The sequence below is a fragment of the Narcine bancroftii genome, chromosome 3 (genome assembly GCF_036971445.1).
Source record: "Narcine bancroftii isolate sNarBan1 chromosome 3, sNarBan1.hap1, whole genome shotgun sequence".
NCBI classification, from domain to species: domain Eukaryota; kingdom Metazoa; phylum Chordata; class Chondrichthyes; order Torpediniformes; family Narcinidae; genus Narcine; species Narcine bancroftii.
Genome location: NC_091471.1, coordinates 275,747,840 through 275,769,400, shown reverse-complemented (window position 1 = coordinate 275,769,400; position 21,561 = coordinate 275,747,840). Strand labels below are relative to the sequence as shown.

The following is a 21,561-nucleotide window of genomic DNA, read 5'->3' as shown; positions in this document are numbered from 1 at the left end:
TCAAAAAAGAACTCTGTGGTCACCTGAAAGAGGTTATCACCTGGAGAACCCTGATGGGGCAAGTTTCATCAGCAAGATACTGAGGTGGCTGATGGAAGTACATCAGCTTGGATGTACTGGAACAACACATCTCTCTCCGAAAACCATCAAGAACCTTCCTGAGGGGTAGCCATTTACCTTTCTAGCACCAGAGCCTGGTGAACTTTATAGATGTTAAATTCTGTGCACAGTATAAGGATTGCCTGCAACCAATGAACTTCGAAGAATGAGAAGTGAGATTACACTGTGAACCAAAGAACCTTTCTGAACTTACACACACATTACACACACGTGCACTTAGAATTAGAAGGAGGTTAAGTTAATAATAGACAAGTTAAAGTTTGATTCTGTTTTCATGTTTAAAGATAATTAAAAACAACTTTTGTTTAAGTAACCATTTGTCATGGTGAATATCTAATGCTGTTGGGTTTTGGGGTCCTCTGGCCTCATAACACCACCTATTTCAATTCATTCCCTTACCGACATATCTGTCCATAGACTCGTGCACTGCCAGACTGAGAACACTCGTAAATTGAAGGAATAAAACCTCATTCTCCAACTGGCCACCCTCCAACTGGATGACATTAATATCAACTTCTCTGGCTTTTGTTAAAACCCCACCCCCTTTATTCCCCATCGTCTTAAACCCCCCCCCACCCCTTCTTTCTCCATCCTCTCTTGTTAAACACCCACCCCCTTCTTCCCCCCCCCCCCCACTCCCTCATCATCTCTCCATTCCCTGAATCCTTTCGCACAGACATGATAATAAATTCTACCTAGTCCCTTATCATATCCAATGAACACCTTTTGTTGGTCTGGATTCCTCCCCCATTGTTTGAATCCTGAGACTTTCTGATATAGCCTGTTTCTGCCTTTTCTGATTTAGTTTTCCCTTGAAGAAGGGCTCAGGCCCGAAACGTTGGCAATATATCTTTGTCTCCTATAGATGCTGAAAAGACCGGCCAAGTTCCTCCAGCATTTCGGTGTGGTTACTACAATCACATCGTCTGTAGCCCATCGTGTTTCACTATATTCCTTTAACAGCAGTTACAGCAATTTTGTATGTAAATAAAGTCCTTTGAAGGACCCACATTGTAAATTGTTTCTTTCTAAGGTAGCAGAGTCAAAATAAAAGCAATAGCTTGTTATTGTGCCCTTAAAATTTAAGAGTCTGTCGACACTTACTGCCTAGGTTCAAACCGTGTGTGAGGATTGTTGACAGCGATGGGACCATATCCCTAAACGAGTCAATACCTTCAAAAGAAGAAAATTGCTTTAATTACTGCAGGATCTGAAATTAAACAATATTACGTACAACTTTCCATATTAAAGCTCTTATTATTCATATCGATGTACACTATATTGTCATTTTAGGTTTTTTTTTTAGTTGTTCTTTTTAAACAAAGTACCTGTTCAATGTACAATGTACATGACAATAAACATACTTTGAATCATGCATTGCCCTATGTGTTTTTCTGATACTTTTACAATCTTCAAATTTTCCTTATTTTTCATTGTATTCTTTAAGAATCAGGCAATAGTCCCTCTGCAACTGTCTATCTATTTATTTATTTATTTATTTAACTGTGAATGTGAAATGTTTCTTTGCATTCATGTATTGCATTGATTCTTCATAATGTGGACAAGCCTCTATTATTGATGCTAAACATGTGTGTGCATTTTCACCACTTCCAAATGCATGAAAGCAAGGCTGGAATCCATGGCTGCATCTCCAGGTTATCTCAGGATCATATTCTCAAGCTTCATGCAGACACCTGTAAGCATTTAACCTACAGTTTGCACAGTAGCCATTTGGATATTTATAGAGTTTGAAAAAGCCAAGCATGTACTCTTGGGAGATAGTTTGGAACTGTTTTGTCCCAGCACCTTGCCTTTAGCTTTGAAATTTCTTTGAATATTAAAATCTCATTAAAATCTACTTCTTAGAACCAGAGAACCCTAGAACGGCACAGATACAGTCCTTTGATTCTGTAGAAATTATTTTTCTGCTTCATCCTACTGACCATCTATGCCCTTCCTGTCCACCTACCTGTTCAAATTTTTCTCAAATGTCAAAATTGAGCCAGCATTTACCATTTTGGCTGGCATCTTTCTCCTCATTCCCACCACTCTGTGTGAAGAAGTTTACCTTGATGTTTCCCTTTAAACTCTTCCCCTTTCACCCTTGACTCACACTTTTATCTCACCCAACCTCTGTGGCAAAGGCCTGATTGCATTTACTCTGTCTATACCCCTCAATTTTGTCATTTCAACCAAGCCATTTGTCATTCATTATTTGATACCTTTTGTTGTCTCATTAACTTCTGTAAATCACATTATTGACATGGACGTTGTGATGGAAATGAAATGGACATTATGATATTTGGTTGCTATTCCAGCCTTAGGTAATCCTTGTTGCTACTTGTCTGAACAGGTTTTCAATTCATCTGAAAATTAATTACCATTATTGTAATTTTTTTCTAGCTTGGCATTCATCACCTTTCCTCCTCGAGATGTGCCAAGCTATTTCAAGGTCAAAGCTTGAGGAGTAAATGATTGGGTTTAATTCTCATTTTACATGTTTTCTTGAATGTTACTTTGTTGGCAGCTTGCCCAAAGGTGTGGAGGTTGAAAAACCAGTCTGCTGCACATGATAAGATGGATAACATGACCTCCCCCCCCCCCAATCTAGAGCCAGTGAGTTCATGATAATGCTTTATAAGCGTCAAGAGTATTTCCACATAAGAATGTAAGAAACAAAAGCAGGCCATTTAGCCCCCCCCGCCTCAAGTCTGTTCCACCATTGTAGGAAATCAAGGTGGATTCAGTCTTGCCCTCAGCATACTTCCAAACTCTCAGACCATATCCTTGATTCTCATGTAGGATGAATGTCTGCCAATCTCCCCCATTGAATATATTCAACATATTTAACTTCACAGCTTCCTGGAATAGAGAATTCCTAGACTCATTACTCTCTGAAAGTTAAAATTCCTCCTCACCTTCATCAGAAATGGGAGACCTCATGCTCCATCCAACCAGCCCCACCCCCATCCTCACACCCTCCTCAAGCTACCCAGTCTCTGGCAAATTTGTCAAATAAAATACTCATTTCATAAAACCAAGATGGCTGCTTGATTTTGTTTGTCTCGTAATGACTAAATTCCTCAATAATGAAGCTCAGAATTGTTCCAATGGCAGATGGTCCATAGTTTCCTCAATTCATTTTGCTCTCAAAATGCATCTCAGTGACATAATTTGTTCAAATATCACCATCCCAAAATCAGAATAGAAAAAGATCTTCTGTCAGATTCTCACTCTCCCCTTTCTTCCTTTTGTTAACACGTAAAATTCACAAAAACAGAAGCAACTCGAGTATTGCATCTTTCCTAAAAACAAGGCAGAAAATTAATCAAATTTACAATCTAGCAAGGTTTTTTTTTAAGAAGTTGAATTGTGCTAATGTTAAAATGAAGTAATTTCTCTTAGTACTTTTCCAAGATTTTAGCCCTCAAAATAACACAAACTTGCATTATCTCTCTATATTATCATTTGTTCATGATATGTGGACAACGTTGGCATCTGTTGATGCTAGTTGGCCCTTAAACTGGAGAGGAAACTGAATGCAAATCATAATGAGGAGTCTGGAGTCACATACAAGCCAGTCTCAGTAAGAATGATGGGCTTCCTTCCCTTTATACCGATACAGAACTATACCCTGAGGACAAAAGCCATGAGGAAAGATGTCCAAGGTCTGCTCTACAGAAGTAAAAATGAATTGCTGAAGAAACTTAACAGGTTCAGCAGCATCCATGGAGAAAATTGAGAACCAAAGCTTTAGGCTGATCAAGGCGTGGGTAAAATTTAATGTGCACCTTCTCCAACTCAGTGACCCCGGCACTTTTCCATGCAATTACACAAGGAGCAACACTTGTTCTTGCGTTTCCTTCCTCACCGTCATCCAGGGACCTAAACAGGCCTCCATAACATCAGTGAGACCAAACACAGATTAGGTTACTGCTTCATCGAACACCTGTGCTTGGTCTATGGTTCTAGGCTTAAACCTCTGGTAGCCAACCATTTCAATTCTCTTCACCATTCCCACACTGTCCTGTCTGTCCTCAGCCTTATCCATTGCTAAGGTGAGGCCAAGCATAAACCTCTCTCCATCTGGTTCCACTATTTTGTTCTAGATTTCAGTAGTTTCTTGTGTCTCAAAGTAATTATAACAGATGGGGAGACAAGTCAATGCAGAAGTTTAGAAGAGCAATCTAGAGTTTGGCCTAGAGCATCAGAAAATACAGTTGCTGCTGTGGAGGTGTTGACATTTGAGCACTTTCGGCCAAAAGGACTGAACTGGAGGAACTGAAGATTGTTGAAGCAGGCTCCAGTGATGGGGGTATGCAAAGTGATGAAGATTTCAGAGTTTAAAAAAAAACAAGGATTGCCGCTCACTCTCACCTACCACCCCACCAGACTCCATGTCCAACATCTCTTCGTCTGCCATTTCAGCCACCTACTACATGAACCCACCACTAGATCCCCATTCCACTCTCCTTCCCTCTCTGCCTTCTGCAGGGACCACTCCCTCATCCACTCCTCCCTCCCCATCAATTGTCCCTTTGGCATCTACCCCTGTGACCACAGGAGATACTCCACTTCGCCCACACCTCCTCTCTCACCACCAATCAGGGCCCAAAAAACAGTCCTTCCAAGTGAGGCAACATTTAACCTGTGAATCTGCAGCAGTCATCTACTGCATCTGGTGGTCTCCTCTTCATTGGTGAGACTGGGCGCAGACTTGAAGATCACTTTGTTGAGCACCTCAGCTCTGACTGCAGCAATAGTGAGGATCTCCCAGTGGCCACTTATTTCAATTCCCCATCCCATTCCCCTGCTGACATGCCTGCCCATGATCTGATGAACTGCCACCCACAAATTGGAGGAACAACACCCCATATTCTGTCTGAGTACCCTCCAACCAGATGGCATTAGCATCGGCATCTACAGCTTCATTTAAGACCCTCCCCTTCTTCTTGTCACCTTTTCCCCCAGCTTTCTCTCTCTTTTCTACTTTTTCCGGTCTCCTTTCACAGAGCCAAATCAATTCTCACCTTTCCTCTCATCATATCCAATTAAAACCTTTGGCTGTTGATCTGGATTCCCCCCCCTCCCATTCTTCTGTCTTTATTCTGAAGCCTTCCTGCTTTTTCCTTATATCTTGAGGAAGGGATCAGGCCCAAAATGTCAGTAATACGTCTTTACCTCCTACGGACGCTGCGAGACCAGTTGAGTTCCTCCAGCATTTGTGGGTGTTCTATTAGAGTAAAAAAATACCCCAGAGATGCTCCCAGACTCAAAACAATTCGCTTTCTTTCCAACCATCTATTCATAGGCACAGTGTTAAAAACACTCAGCATCAAATTTGCTTGTAGATTTTTGAACCTCCAATTTCCTGAAACAATTTTGGTAAATAAGCAAGCATAGTCTGCTGAAAGATATTTGAGCAACATATCTGATGAATGGAACCTTTGTAATCTGAGAAATGAGACATTTACTGAGATGGCACAATCCAAATTCATACAGTATTGCATTTCTGGTGAAAAGGTCATCCAAATCAGGAGGGTCTTTGTAAAAACTTCAATGACTGCTTTAAAGAACCAAAGTGAAATTCAATTGAAGTTGAACATCCTTTCTTCGTTCCAGATTTTATTTTTAAAGGGGTGGGGTTGAAATGGGTGTAATTATATTTTTGAGTGAATAGATTTTCTAAAAGCATTGCGGGCTTTATCCTGAATACATTTTGTCCCGTCACCAAGCGGCCAGAACGTGCAATTACATAATGGGGAGTCAACACCGTTTCTAAATTAAGGAATTAGTAATAAAATAGTTGGCTGATAGGGAAATAAGAGGACAGGTGATTCTGATTGTTAAACAAGGTAGAGGAACACAGTCTTCATTTTAAATGAGAATGCGATTATTGAAATAGAGTACCTATTTTTACAGTGTTAGTGGAATGTATTAATACATTCAACGATAATGCATCTTTGTGCACTTTATTGCTGTGGAATTACAAGTTGTTTAAAAATCCGCGATGAGTTTAACCATTGGCTCTTCGGAACGAAACGTGAACAAAAGCACAGCTTTGAATAGAGATTCTGCACTGAAATGACGAGACCCACTTTGGAAATACTGGTAATATTTGAATCATTCTACTGAAACGGACAAGAACAATGGGTGGAAAGTCCTTACAGTAGATGTTTGCTCCATCAGGAGATAGATGTTATTTCACAAAACAGTCCAGCGGTCTCCTGCTGAAGATAATTACAATTGACTACTCTTGGCGAATAAAGAGCCACTGGACAAGTCTTTTGGTGACGTTAGCCAATATTAATTTCCACTGGTGCATAAAGCATTGTACCACCTTCCAGATCTTTGAACAGATCTATTCTTTTTTCATCTTATTGACTTCAGTAAAAACAATGCTGTATTTAAGCATTTGCAAATCTTCTGAGTAGTTGATTTCTCGATGATTGCAGAGTGTTTCGGAACCCAGTGGCCCAAATAGATTATATTTCTCAAACGTAACCAGTAGATACAAAAGGAATGAATGAATGGTTCTCGGATGCAATGGGTGAGAAAATTCAGGCGACGGGGTGAAAGTAATTTCGTCAATTTTGGTCCATTTCCCATTGGAAGCAAGAGGGTAAGAATATGCAATTTGACGAGGTGTGGAAGATCTAATGATGTCGAAAATGCAATTACACAGGCAAGAGCGCCTTTGGGAATGTGGTTGACGCATTTGGTTATCTGGGGAGAGGGGGCGTGCAGAGAGAAATCCTCCGCTGTCATTAACTTCCCCCTCTATCATAACCTCCGCTGTCATTAACTCCCCCTCTATCATAACCTCCGCTGTCATTAACTCCCCCTCCATCATAACCTCCGCTGTCATTAACTCCCCCTCCATCATAACCTCCGCTGTCATTAACTCCCCCTCCATCATAACCTCCGCTGTCATTAACTCCCCCTCCATCATAACCTCCGCTGTCATTAACTCCCCCTCTATCATAACCTCCGCTGTCATTAACTCCCCCTCTATCATAACCTCCGCTGTCATTAACTCCCCCTCTATCATAACCTCCGCTGTCATTAACTCCCCCTCTATCATAACCTCCGCTGTCATTAACTCCCCCTCTATCATAACCTCCGCTGTCATTAACTCCCCCTCTATCATAACCTCCGCTGTCATTAACTCCCCCTCTATCATAACCTCCGCTGTCATAACCTCCCGGTCTATCTGGGGTACGGTTGTTTCCCCCAATCCTTAGGCTGGGCAGTGGGGAAAACATTCCTCCAACGACTACTCTTATTAAACGGGAATCCGCATTATCCAGCAAAATAACTGGAAGATTAAAAATTACGGTACCAATTCCCCCCAAAAATAGATGCATTTTCATATCAATTATTAAAGCAGATCCAACATTAGTTTAAAACACCTTTAGAATGGGCGAAACTGTGCGGAAAACGAATCCCCGCTTTCCCTTAGGCTTCTCACACAAGCCAGTTGAAGTAAATGGGAGCCTCAAAGGGGCTCGTACGCACTTTGAAATGGTCGGACACCGACATCACTGGGAACTCGCTCTCTCGCCGACCTTTCAGCCCATCCAGTGAAACGCACACGATAGGAGCCAGGCTGAGAGCGGTAATTATTAGCAGGAGATAGGGAATGAATGACAGACAGACTTCTCATCGTTTTTGATTTCCCGGCGATCCAGTTTTACTTCAGTCATATGAAATATACAAAAGCAGTCGATTTTGAAGCATGCATGCACGCTTTTTGACTATTGTTTCTCGCCTTTCAATCCTTAGCAAGTGAACATATTAAAAATTACATGCCTTGTGATTATTTTTCTAAATGAGCAAATTGACACAAATCTTTGCCTTCTGCGTATTGTCTGCAGTTCAATTACATTACAACTTGAACCCTGTCAATAACCATTATAGTTTCTGGATTTTTAAAAAAAATCTTCATTTCGATTTTAAAGAAGATGGATTTAAGTTTTCTATACGCCGCCAATCACCGACTTACCTAATTTTAATCCACGTCGTTCATACGGGACACTCGCAGACACCCAATCGCAACTCCTTAATTTTGATTTAAAACCGAGCAATTTATGAATGAAACGCGCCGGGTTCCACCCCCACACGAGGTAACGTGGTGTTTGGGTCGGTCATGTGATGTGATGCGACGGCTGCAGAAATGCTACCTGATGTTCCGCGGCTGCCGAGAACTGGTTGGAAATTCCAAGCTCGAGTGTTTCAGCGGGCATTCCAGGGACCCCCCACCCCCACTTTAAATGTGCATAGATCTTGTCCATCGCAATAAACTGCATGGATCTGAGTAGACGCTGGAACCATTCAACTTCATTTACCCCAATACTCGAAATTCCCTTTGTCAGAGTTTTGCTTCCTTTGTGTTTCATTCGCTTGAACATCAGTGTTGTGGCTGGGTTAAGCTGGTTTCTGTGTTCCAAAATCAGAAAACGGAAGGCAAGTCATAAGATTGCCAAAGGAGTAATATATGGTCGGATTGTGAATGTTTGCTCATTACATTTCTTCTTAAAGGCAAATAAATGACCGTCTTCGCTGTCTTGCTCCTGCGACGGGGGAATCTGTGAATGGTGGCGATGAAGGTGCCAATGGGTATTTGCCAATGTCATGAATCGATTGTATTTCTGGAGGGTTTTTTAATGGCGTTTTCTGCAGGAGCAAAAAAAAGCGCTTATCATTTGGGGAGAATCTTGGACGTGTGGAGCAGTGGGTGGAACCGGCTTGTCCGAGAACCCAATCGCGCTGAGCCGCTCCCTCCTCGTGTCCCGCAACGTGGAGTTATGTCATTTCCAGATACCTACATTTTCCTCAATGAATATTTCTCTATTCAGAAATGTTATAATGAAGAGATCAGCCGGCGGCTGCTTAAATCGCTCCACCTATTAACCCTTTGGAGTCCGGGTCCCTGTTTTCCGGGACTGGTTTTAGACTTAACCAGGTCGTTTACTCATAGACCCAGTCCTGAGTATTTATTATAAAGGTTAAAAATGGCCAGAGGCCAAAGGGTAAAAAGACCTGTTTTTATCTTGTCTTGGAACCTACCTTCCTATTTATTATTTTTAGTGAGTGCCCTTTTTTAGTGAGTCCTTGCGGTTATTTGCCATTACGAAGTGGTGAATGTGGACTCAATTTCGATATTTAAGAGAAAAAAAATGGATGGGAGAGATATGGAGGGCGAGTCACTGTGATTCGGCAGAAAAATGGTTGGACCAGACTAGATAGGCCGAAAGGCTGGTTTGATTTTACAAGGCATGGTCCGGATGTAAAATACAACAATGCTTGGCTGGCACCGTTGTTTTATTTTTAATGTTGGGCTGGCAACGTTTGAAAATGAGAGCCAGGAAGGAACGATCCTCCCTCCCATTCAGGCACTGGGTGCATTCGTGTAATAAGTATTTTTATTCCTCAAAATGAGATCGCAACAAATCAGAAGCAAACTGGACACGAGCCTCCGGGCTCCATTTATAGAGGAAGCAGAGATTTTTAAAAAAAAACATGCTGGAGGTTCGGGGATTATCACCCGAAGCTGCAGCATTCTCTCAAAGCGCAGCCGGACTGCGAGCTCCGCCGGGTGAAGCAGGGCGGGGAGCGATCTCGTTGGTCATGGCTTGTGCTGATACCCCTCGGAGTTGTGACCCTGGCGTGCGAAGGCTGCTCTTCCATTCAGCCGGCTTGCACGACCCTGCCCTCAGATAATAAAGGTAGAAAATGCTGGAACGCTCAGCGGGATGTGTGGACAGAAACCCTTCATCCCCTTAATTCTCGGAGCAATTCTTGTGAGATATTTTCTGCGTGGAGTTCAGAATCAGAATTTGTTGTCCTGAGCAAGTCATGAAATTCGTTGTTTCGGGGCAGCATCACGGTGCAAACATTTATAGACACCAAATGAGAAAATAAATAAAAATAGTGCAAGAATAGAGGTTAGAGTAAGGCAATGTCCGTTGTTCATTGAGGAATCTGATGGCAACGGGGATGAATCTGATGACAACGGGGATGAAGCTGGCCTTGTGCCCTTGAGTGCTCGCCTTCAGGCTCCTGCACCCCTTTCCAGATGGTAGCAGAGTGAAGAGGGCATGGGCTGGGTGGTGGGGGCCCTTGAGGATATAGGATGCTTTCTTAAGATACGCCTCATGTAGATCTCCTCGGTGGAATGAAGACTGATGCCCGTGATGTTGCAGTCCAAGTTAACAGCCCTCTGGAGCTTTTTCTTGTCTTTGCGTTTGAGCCTCCATACCAGACGGTGATGTAACCAGCCAGAATTCTCTCCATGGTACACTCGTTGAAGTTTTCAAGACTCTTCGATGACATATCAAATCTCCACAAACTCCTCACAATTATCGCCACTGAGCAGCCTTCATGATTGCATAGACATGGAGGCTCCAGGTCAGATCCTTGGTGATACCCAGGAATTTGAAATTTTTGACCCTCTCCACTACTGACCCCTGAGTGAGGACTGGTTCATATCTCCTAATTTCTGTCGTTTTGTGGCCTGGAGATGTGTTGATTGTCCTCCATGTAGCCAGAGTAAAAGAAGAATCAGGAAATGTTGAATTGGCATGTGAGAAACAGTGTATGCTGGGGAAAAATGAGGTGAAGGAATGGGACTGATGGAAAGACATGGACCCAAAAATCCTAATGGCTTCCCTCTATTTCACAAGAAACATATGAGGGATATCGTGAACAATCCCACTGCTTGAATTGGTCATTTGTTGAATATACAATCACCCTACCCAGATAGTTATTGAATGTCCTATTCCAAGCAGAGTAGGGTATTCTCAGCAGGTTTGTTGTAAAAACATAGAAATGCTGGAGGACTCATCAGGTCACACAGTATGCATAAGAAGTAAAGACATATAATGGTCATTTTGGGCCTGAGCCCTTCTTCAAGGTATGGGTAAAAAGAAGGCAGGTACCTTAATTAAAAGGCTGGGGAAAAAGGAAGAAAAGACAGGGAACGATTACGGAGCAAAAGACAACATTTTTTAATTGGATATGGAGAGGAAGATCAGAGAGAAAAGGTCAGAATTGATTGGGGGGAGGGTGTGTTTTTGTTCTGAGAAAGTAGAGCTCTGTTCCTCAGAGGAACAGAGCTTAGACCTAGGGAAAGATGAAGGGTTGGGGGAGGGGGGATAATAGAAATTGGAGAAGTCGATGTTAATGTCATCAGGTTGGAAGGTGCCCAAATGGAAGATGAGGTGTTGTTCCTCCAATTTGTGGGTGTTTCAGTCTGGCAATGCATGAGATAATGTCAGCAAGGGAATGGGGTGTGAATTGAAATGGATGGCCACTGGAAGATCCACGCTATTGTGGTGACGGAGCCGAGGTGCTCATGGAAGCAATCTCCCAGTTTGCAACCAGTCTCTCTGATGGAGAGGAGACAGACTTTTGTAATTCACTCAGCAGGATTGTTACCTAGCTAACATCATTGAGAAATATTGTGTCACTTATCTCCTGGCTGTGGGTGAGAATTTGGTTTGGGAGGAAATGGCTTCTGGGATTCTGTTTATAACAGTGGTCAGTCATTACAACTGCTTCCTGGTTGGTGTAGCAATTTTAAATACATTTAAAGTATGAATGCTCATGCCCTTGTTCCAAGGATAGATTATTCTAGAACTAGATGGCATAGGTTTGAGATGAAAGGGAAGAGATTTAAAAAGGAGCTAAGGGGCAACGTTTTCACTCAGAAGGTGGTCAGTATCTCTGAACAATCTACCAGAGGAAACTGTAAAAGTGGGTACAACTATGACACTTGTACAGATCTAAGGATAGCAAGGGCTTAGAAGGATGTGGTCCAAATGCAAGCAACAGGGACGAGCTCAGAACGCCAACATGTTTGTCATGGACAAGTTAGGTTGAGGGACCTGTTCTGTGTTGCATGACTCTGTGCCTCTTAAGTGTGATCTCAAGTATCTGAAGATGTTTTTTTCAGATTTTTATTTGCTTCTACACTAGTTCCTCACTCAGTGCTTGGCATGTCACCGGAGACTCTCAAACATCTGCAGGTTTTCTGTGGAGAGCATTCTGACTGGTGGCATCACAGTCTGGTATGTAGGAGCCAACGGTCAGGACAAGAAGTTACTCCAAAGAGTTGTTAACTTGGCCTGAAACATCACAGGCACAAGACTTCACTCCATTGAGGACATCTACAAGAGGTAGTGTCTTATGAAAGCAGCCTCTATCCTAAAGACCCCCACCATCTAGGCCACGCTCTCTTCACTCTTCTTCCATTGGGAAAAAGATACAAGAGTCTGAAGGCAAGCACTCAACAGCACAAGGACAGCTTCTTCCCCGCTGCCATCAGATTCCTGAATGAATAATGAACCACAGACACTGCTTTACTTTGACTTTTTTCTTGTACAATTTTTATTTACTTTCTAAGGTAGTTTATATAAATGTTTGCACTGCAGTTCTTCTGCAAAATGAGTTTTGTGATATGTTCATGACAATAAATTCTGATTTGATTCAATTCGATTCGATGTGTTTCCAGGAACAAGAGCCCTGATGAAATCAGTGACAAAAGGGGCAGTTTGGCAATACTCCAAGTGCAACCCAAGCAAGATTTTACATAGCTGCATCGTGACCTCCTTTCCCCGCTGCTCAGAGCCCTGATCAATGAAGGCAAGCATACATTATGATTTCTTTACCCAGTAGAGCCCTGGTCCCTTTGCACATCAATGCTTTCAAGGACATACCATTGAGATATGTTTTTCCTCCCATTTGACCTCCTAATGTGCAGCATCTTATACTTGGCTGAATTGAACTCCAGGTTGGCCAACACAGCTAAGGAGGACTCTTCACTCTTAATTTGTGTGTGCACACTATCTTGGCATTTGTTATTGCAGATGGAACAACCTTCCTTTCACCTTCTTTTCTTCCTCACTTGAGGAGCATATTCAATTGTGCTCTCACTATGGGTAGATGTAAATTAATTGAAGGTAGCTAAGTAGTATATTCAGTGGGAAGTGTATTTCAGATTCCAGATTTATTGCCAGAGTACATCACATACAACCCTGAGATTCCTTTCTCTGCAAGTGAGGCAGAATTACATGTGAAAACAAATAAAGAAATGCAAACAGACTGACTATGTAATACAAAGAGAAAAACATCAATAAAGTGCACAAGAAAGAGTCCTTAAATGAGACCCTGATTGATATTATCATTGAGGAGTCTGGCAGTAGAGGGGAAGCAGCTGTTCCTGAACCTGGTGGTGCGAGAACAGAGCGTGTGCTGGGTGATCGGTGATTGCTGCTGCTCTCTGACAGAAGTATTCCATGTAGATGTTCTTGATGGTGGGAAAGGTTTTGCCTGTGATGTCCTGGGCTGTGTCCACTACCTTTTGCAGGGCTTTCACTCAGGGGTATTGGTGTCCCCATGCCAGACCGTGATGCAGTCAGGGTTGCCGATCTCATACCAAACCTCAGCAAACTCCTGAGAAGTAGAGGCGCTAATGTTCTTTCTTCATGGTGCTGTTAGTGTAGTGGGTCCAGGAAAGATCCTCCGAGATAGTGACTCCAAAGAACTTACACCCTCTCCACCTCTCATCCTCCAATGATGATTTTCAACATGTCGGGTTCAGTGCTTTTTTTGTGGGTTTTTTTGTTTTTTTTTACTTTATTTAAGATTTTATAACATGAATAACATATAGGATTACATTAAAAAATTAAGAATAAAATAATAAAATTACAATAGTATCAGTAATCTAAATAAACTATACCCTCCCCAATAATTATTACACATTAATAACCCAACTCAAATTAGCCCAACCCCCCCTTTCCCCCCAAAATAAAGAGTGAAGAATCAATAACGTTAATAATATATGTGAGAAAAAAAACCCACTTACAAAAAAAAACAAAGACATAACCGATTAAAATACTAACAAAAAGAAAAGTAATTAATACTAAGATATCAGACTTAAAAAACATATTTAAATCAAACTTAAATGCATATATTTAACAAACGGAGTTAAGATGAAACATATATTGCAAATGCTTGGATTCAGTGTTTGATGAATTAACTAGCAGTGGCAAATGAGGGAGAAAGTATCAAAAGAACATTTAGGATATGTTCTGAACCTCAGGTACATGCATTGGGAGAATACAGCAGAATTAAATGGTAGAAGGTATACGCTACCTCACAAACTGTGCACCCACCTATTCCATCTGTGGAATACACTGGAGATCCCCCATTGGTGTCATTGTCATCTCAAAACCCTCTGAACCAGAATGGGGAGCATATTATTCTCCACTCTGATAGAAAGCATTAGAAGATGAATAATAAAGGACACTTGAATACTCCCACATGAAAGACTAGGCGGATGGAATTTTGACAGCATCTCATCCGAATGATGACCCTCCTGGCAATGTATTATTCAATCTATTTTGCTTTGAAGTGTCATGTTAGATTACATTCACAAGTCTATATAGAACATAGAACATTACAGCACAGTACAGACACTTTGGCCCAAGATTTTGTGCTGACCCATATATACCTACCAAAAAAAAGTAACCGTCCCTACCTCATGGCCATCTATTTTTATTTCATCCATGTGTGTATCTAAGAGTCTCTTGAATACACCTAATGTTTCAGCATCTACTACAAAAGCAATCCAAGCACCCACAACACTTTGTGGGGGGAAAAAAATTACCCTTGATGTCTCCCCTAAACTTCCCTCCCTTCACTTTGTACAGATCTCCTCTAGTGTTTGCTACACCCATCCTGGAGTAAAGATGCTGACAATCTACCTCATCTATGCCTCTCAGAATCTTGTAGAACCTCCATTAAGTCACCTCTCGCCCTTCTTTGCTCCAAAGAGAAATGCACTAGCTTTTCTAACCTTGCCTCAAAAGGCATATTTTCCAATCCGGGCAACATCCTGGTAAATCTCTTCTGCACCCTCTCCATAACTTTCACATCTTTCCTGTAATGAGGTGACCAGAAGTGAACACAATATCCTAAGTGTGGTCTCACCAGATATTTATAGAGCTGCAACATTACCTCAAGGCTCTTGAATTCAATCCTCCGATTAATGAAGCCCATTGGCCTTCTTAACTGTCTTATCAACCTGCATGGCGACCTAAAGAGATCTATAGATTTGGGGCCCAAAGTCCCTCTATAGGAGGGATTCACCACCCATTCACCTCCAACTTCCACCCAAACTCTGTTCCTTTAGCTTTTATTTGCTTCTAATGAATCTGAAATTTTACTTGTTGTCTTTACAGTCAATATATGTTCTCATAGAAGACCTTGTTAGCTTGTGATATTTAATTTTATGAGCTTAGTCAGAGAATTTAAGAAAGACACTTCAGTCCACACTAACCATCGACCACTAATCCTACACTAATCCCTTTTTATTCTCTCCATATTCTCATCAACCCAACCACAATTCTACGTCTCACTGACACATTAGGGAAAATTTACGGTGGTCACCTTACCTCCCACTCACATGCCTTTGCAATGTGGGCATAAACCCATGTGATCCCCATAAGAACACACAAACTCCATGCAGTCAGCACCAAAGTTTCATGTTGCCCCCAGGTCACTGAAGCTGTGAACCAGTAATTTCATAAGAGTGTCCCTGTGGTTACTTCCTCTCTAAATCCTTTGCATCTGCCAACAGACATTTTTATACTCTTACCTTTCCAAGTTATCTTTGCTACTTTTTCATCCTTCCATCTTGGTTGCTAATACTTTGAAGAAGAAGCTACTTTCAGGCTTTAAATGTTATCAACTCAAGTTTATTATTACCCAATTGCAAAACCACAACCAGACGCAACAGCATTCTCCAATCCTCAGTGCAAAACACGTAGACACACAATTAGACATAACACACGTACGGACAAACAACACATATGCAGGACAAGTACTCATCTATAAAAATAAATAAATATTATTGTTTCATAAATATGAGAGTCTCGGATGGTCAGTGTAAGCAGTTCCTTTAGTCGTCCAGCGTTCTCACTGCCCGTGGGAAGAAGCCGTTCCTCAGCCTGGTGATGCCTCTAATACTTCTGTATCTCTTTCCTGATGGGAGTAGCTGTAAGATGCTGTGTACAGGGTGGAAGAGGTCCTCTATGATTTTGCATGCAGATCGTCAGTCAATGATGCCAGTAGATCATGTTGATGGGGGAGGAGGGAGACTCCAATCATCCTCTCTGCCATTTTATGGTCCTGTGGATTGACCTCCAATCCGTTTCTCTGTAGCAACGGTATTGCATTCCTATAGAAGGGTGACATAATGGCGGCCAGTAGCCTTGCTTCAGTCTTCTCAGGAAATGCACCCGCTGATCCACCTTCCTGACAACAGAGGAGATATTCTGTATTCATGGTAGGTCACTAGTTCAGTGAACTCCAAGGAACTTGGTGTTCTCCACTCTCTCCACAACAGAGTTATTGATGTGTAGTGGAGGGTAATCATTCCTGATCCTCCTGAAGTCCACAATCAGGGAGGAGGACGCCCACATTGAGATTCAGGTTATGACTCTCACATCACGTCACATGATTTTCCACCTCTTTTCTGCAATGCGCCTCATTATTGTGGCTGATGAAGTTGACGACTGTTCAATCATCTACAAACTTGATGACACTGTTGGAGCAGAATCTGACAATGCAAATAATAAGGAGGAATCCCCTTTTCTGATCCTAAACTTCTCTATTATTTTAAATCAAGACAATATCTGGATCTATCAGCTGAATAGAATTTTTTGGAGTAAAGGGGATTTCTCCACATTATCTCCATCAGATTTTCTCTGGAATAATTCAATTTACATTACTAAGAGCAACTAGTCATTATTAATTTCTGCTTGTGGGGCTATCTACTGCATGAACAGACTGTGGCAGTTTGAATGTTCAGTCACAGAGATATTCTTGGTTTTATGGTTTATCCTTAAATGCCCCTTGGATGACTCACTTTTGAGGCCATAGTCCAAATACATAAGTGAGTCTGGATCGAGTAAAGATGTCACATTCCCTCCCCTTGAGGACAGTGGTGAGTCAAATGAGTTTTTGGGACAAGCCAACAGTTTTATGGTCAGTGTTATAAAAACTAACTTTTTATTCTTGCCCTACCTATGGCAGTGACTACATTTACAAGTGTCCTTTTCGGCTTAAATTCACATTGAAGTTCTATTTAAATGCAGTCTTTATTTCTTTCTATTCTGCTATCGATTTGTGTTTCCTCAAGCTATCATGGTAAAAGTTCCCCAAGATCATATCTTTACATTATTTCTCCATTTCAATTATTTTCTTTCTCTAAAAAATAATAAACAATATTCACAGGGCTGGTCGTCTTTGATATTTACCCTTAATTAGCTCGATTCAAACCAAGCACTAGCTTTTCTGTGTTAGTTGCCTTGCAACTTTCTTTAACAGTAGGATATGCATGGATCAATAAATTCATTTCAAATTAAACTTCCAACATTATGCAGTAATTAATATTTAAAAAGGTTATAATATAGTAAAGGAATGCATTCAAATCAATATTATGGAGATTTATGCTGGAGGGATAGAAACTAACAAATATTAGATGAAAATTCTCTAGGTTCAGAACCTACCAAAGATTGATTTTATTCCTACCAAAGTATTTCATTTACCCTTTTATTGAGTCGCTGGAGTATATGTATAAAATGTGTCTTTGCTAGGAAATGCCATTTTTCCTTGCACTATATTTATTATCTATATTTTACATTTATTGTCTCTTTCCCTACTGTTTACATTTTGACAATTAAGTTTTTTAAAAAGTACCTGTTTGGCTGCAGCAGGTAAGAAATTTGGGCATATATACATTGTTATTATGACATGAATATTATCATTATTCACACTATTGTTTATTTTTTCTGTTCATTTGTTCTTTTCTAAAGTTATTATGTTTCACTTAAGAATTACATTTAACCTTACCCTTGTTCATGCATTGACACATGGGTCTGAATTTGGATTTGCAAAATGCCTGATGGTTAAATTGCTAGTCTTCATCATTTTTCATTAATTTCCTGTACTTCATTTTTATTGATTTTCTCCATACTCATCAATCTTTCCAGCTCCTTCACTTCATTCCTCATTTTCTTCACTGGAGGCTTTATTGGAGTTCCCTCCCCCTATCAACATGATCTACTGGGATTATTGTCTGAAGAGGGCATGCAAAAATAATTGAGGACCCCTACCACCCCACACACATCTTTCAGCTGCTCCCATTGGGAAGGAGTTACAAAGTATCAGTGCCAGCGCCACCAGGCTGAAGAACAGTTTCTTCTCACAGGCAGTGAGAATGCTGAACAACCATATGAACCGCTCACATTAACCATCCAATACTCTCATATTTATGAAACAATATTTATTTATACAAATAAATAAATAAATACTGTCTGAATGTGTGTTATGTCTGAATGTGTGTCTGTGTGTTTTGCTGTTCTGTTGGGTTGTACTTATGCAATCAGATGACAATAAACTTGACTTAATTTTCCTGACATTGGTCACAACACCTTTGGGTTTATCTGTCAAATTCTCCTTTTTTTAATTATAGCTTCCTTTCATCAACCTTCTCTAATTTATACTACTTTCTTCCTGTGGCTTCAAGCACATTCTCTTTAGCTCCACAGTCGTCCATCATGTATTTTAAACTTTCCACTCTGCAAACCTGTCACAATTAAAGCCAACAATGAATGAATGGAGGAACTCAGCATCCATGTGTAGAAATAGACAATGTTTCAGATCGACACTATCAAGAGCAAAGCATGCAGGAAGAGGGGGATATCAAGTATTTCAAGGAAAAAGTTAGGGAGTAGCTAAGAGTGATAGGGTATTGCAATGAAGATGGGAGAGGTGGAGAGACAGGTAGAGGGAGACCACTGGAGGGTGGCGGGGGTGGGGGAAACTTTGGGAGAGAATTAAGAACAAGACCAGTTAAAGAAGAGATGGAAACTCACTTTACACCTACGACTGTGTGGCTTGGTACAACAATCACACCATCTACAAATATGCCAACAATACCACGGTAGTGGGTTGTATAAAGAAAGGATATGAGTGGGGAGTCACGTGATGGAGTAGTGGCCGGTCGGGGAACTCCAGCCCTCTCCAGAAAAGTAAAAAAAAGATAGAGAAAAAGCAAAGGCACAAACATAAAAACCAAAGCAAAGTGAAAGTAAAGGTGTGGAGAAAATGGCAGCGAAGAAAGAAAAGCCAAAAACAACGGGAAGAAAAGAAGAAGGAAAGACGTCGGAAGAAGAAGGTGAAGGCCTTATCTGTACGAGGAGGCCCGCCGTGGAGAGAGAAGCCCGCTCCCTGAGGTCAGTCGAAGCCCCGAACTCGGGACTACAAAAATGGCTCACGGAGCCAAACAAAAGTGCACAACCGCGCAAGACAAAAATAACACTGACGGGAGGGGGGGACCAGCTGAGGAGTCGATCTCCACAGCTGAAACAGACAACTACAACACAACAGCAAGAGGAAAACACAGAAAATAACGAGAGCAAGAAAGAAGAGAGTAAAAATAAGAAATCAAAGAAACAACAGATGACCAACCCAGAGGAAGAAGACCAACATCAAGACATTTCTAATAAAAATAAGAAGACCAAAAATACCCAACAAAATAAAACAAACAACCCAACAAGAAAACCAGAAGAGACAGAGGTAAAGGACACAGATCCTGGAGTGGACTCAGAAGAAGAAAAGGAAGAACACAGAGAAATGGAAGATGAAGGGAAGAGCAAGTATGGATATATTTTTTTAAAAGAATATATGGAAACAGTAAAAGAATGGCGGTCACAAGAATTCAGTGAAATAAAAGAAAAAGTGAATAGATTAGAGATGATCATGTCAGATATAGGAAAAAGAGTGGACAAGGTGGAAGAACGAGAAACAGCCATAGAAATGGAAGTAGATGACTTAAAAAAGAAATTAGAAGAATCTGATAAAAAAGTTAAAGAGACACAAGAGCTGTTAGCTCAGAAGATAGATATAATGGAAAATTATAATAGAAGAAACAATATAAAGATAGTGGGCCTTAAGGAAGATGAAGAAGGCAAAAATATGAAAGAATTTATAAAAGAATGGATCCCCAGGGTCCTAGGAATGCCAGAACTACAGGAAGAAATGGAAATAGAAAGGGCTCTCAGAACATTAGCCCCTAAACCACAACCACAACAAAAACCAAGATCCATTCTAGTAAAATTCCTAAGATATGCAACAAGAGAAAATATATTGGAGAAAGCAATGAGGAAAATAAGAGAAGACAAAAAACCACTGGAATACAAGGGTCAAAAATTTTTTTTCTATCCAGATATAAGTTTTGAACTCCTGAAGAAGAGGAAGGAGTTTAATGCAGCAAAAACGACCCTATGGAAAAAAGGTTATAAATTTATGTTAAAATACCCAGCAGTACTTAAAATAGTTATTCCGGGGCAGCAAAACAGACTATTCTACAAAACAGACAGAGAGATGAAGAGATGTAACAAGAACAAAAATGACAACAAACTATATGTATGTGTGTATGTAGGTATATATACCTACATACACACATACATATAGTTTGTTGTCATTTCTGCTGAAGATCCAGCTGCGCTGGGTGGGTCACGTCTCCAGAATGGAGGACCATCGCCTTCCCAAGATCGTGTTATGTGGCGAGCTCTCCACTGGCCACCGTGACAGAGGTGCACCAAAGAAAAGGTACAAGGACTGCCTAAAGAAATCTCTTGGTGCCTGCCACATTGACCACCGCCAGTGGGCTGATATCGCCTCAAACCGTGCATCTTGGCGCCTCACAGTTTGGCGGGCAGCAACCTCCTTTGAAGAAGACCGCAGAGCCCACCTCACTGACAAAAGACAAAGGAGGAAAAACCCAACACCCAACCCCAACCAACCAATTTTCCCCTGCAGCCGCTGCAACCGTGTCTGCCTGTCCTGCATCGGACTTGTCAGCCACAAACGAGCCTGCAGCTGACGTGGACTTTTACCCCCTCCATAAATCTTCATCCGCGAAGCCAAGCCAAAGAAAAGAAGAAAAGATATATATATATATATATGTATATATATGTGTGTGTATGTATCTAAGAAGGGAAAGAAAGGGAAGAAAGGAAGTAAGGAGGGAATTAAGAGAGTGACCTTTGTTATATATGAAGATTAAAATCTTTTCTGGGGGGGCTGGGTGGGGAAGAATTACAGTCACTGCGAAATCAGTTGATGCTTGTGAGTGAATTCGCAAATCCAAATGGAGAGGGGAGATGTGGTTGCCCGACAGGGGACAAAGGGCAACTCAGGAAGAGGAGGGACTATTGGGGTTAAAGGAATTTTAGATATGAGAATAGTGGAAATATTTTATGTTTTAGAAATGTTGTCTTATAATGTGTTCAAAAAAAGAAAGCAGAAAAAAAAAGAAAGGTGATGAGTCAGCACACAGGAGGAAGATTGAAATCTTGGCTGAATGAT

At 41.1% G+C, this 21,561-nt stretch overlaps 1 protein-coding gene across 1 annotated transcript in view; it reads right to left on the bottom strand.

The window, feature by feature from the left end:
* cbarpb (CACN subunit beta associated regulatory protein b) overlaps window positions 1-21,561 on the bottom strand; it is a 212,108-nt gene that overhangs the window by 142,232 nt on the left and 48,315 nt on the right. Inside the window, exon 4 of the mRNA XM_069928184.1 lies at window positions 1,225-1,293. The gene's annotated coding sequence lies outside the window, so the exon portion shown is untranslated. The remainder of the gene's footprint in view (window positions 1-1,224; window positions 1,294-21,561) is intronic.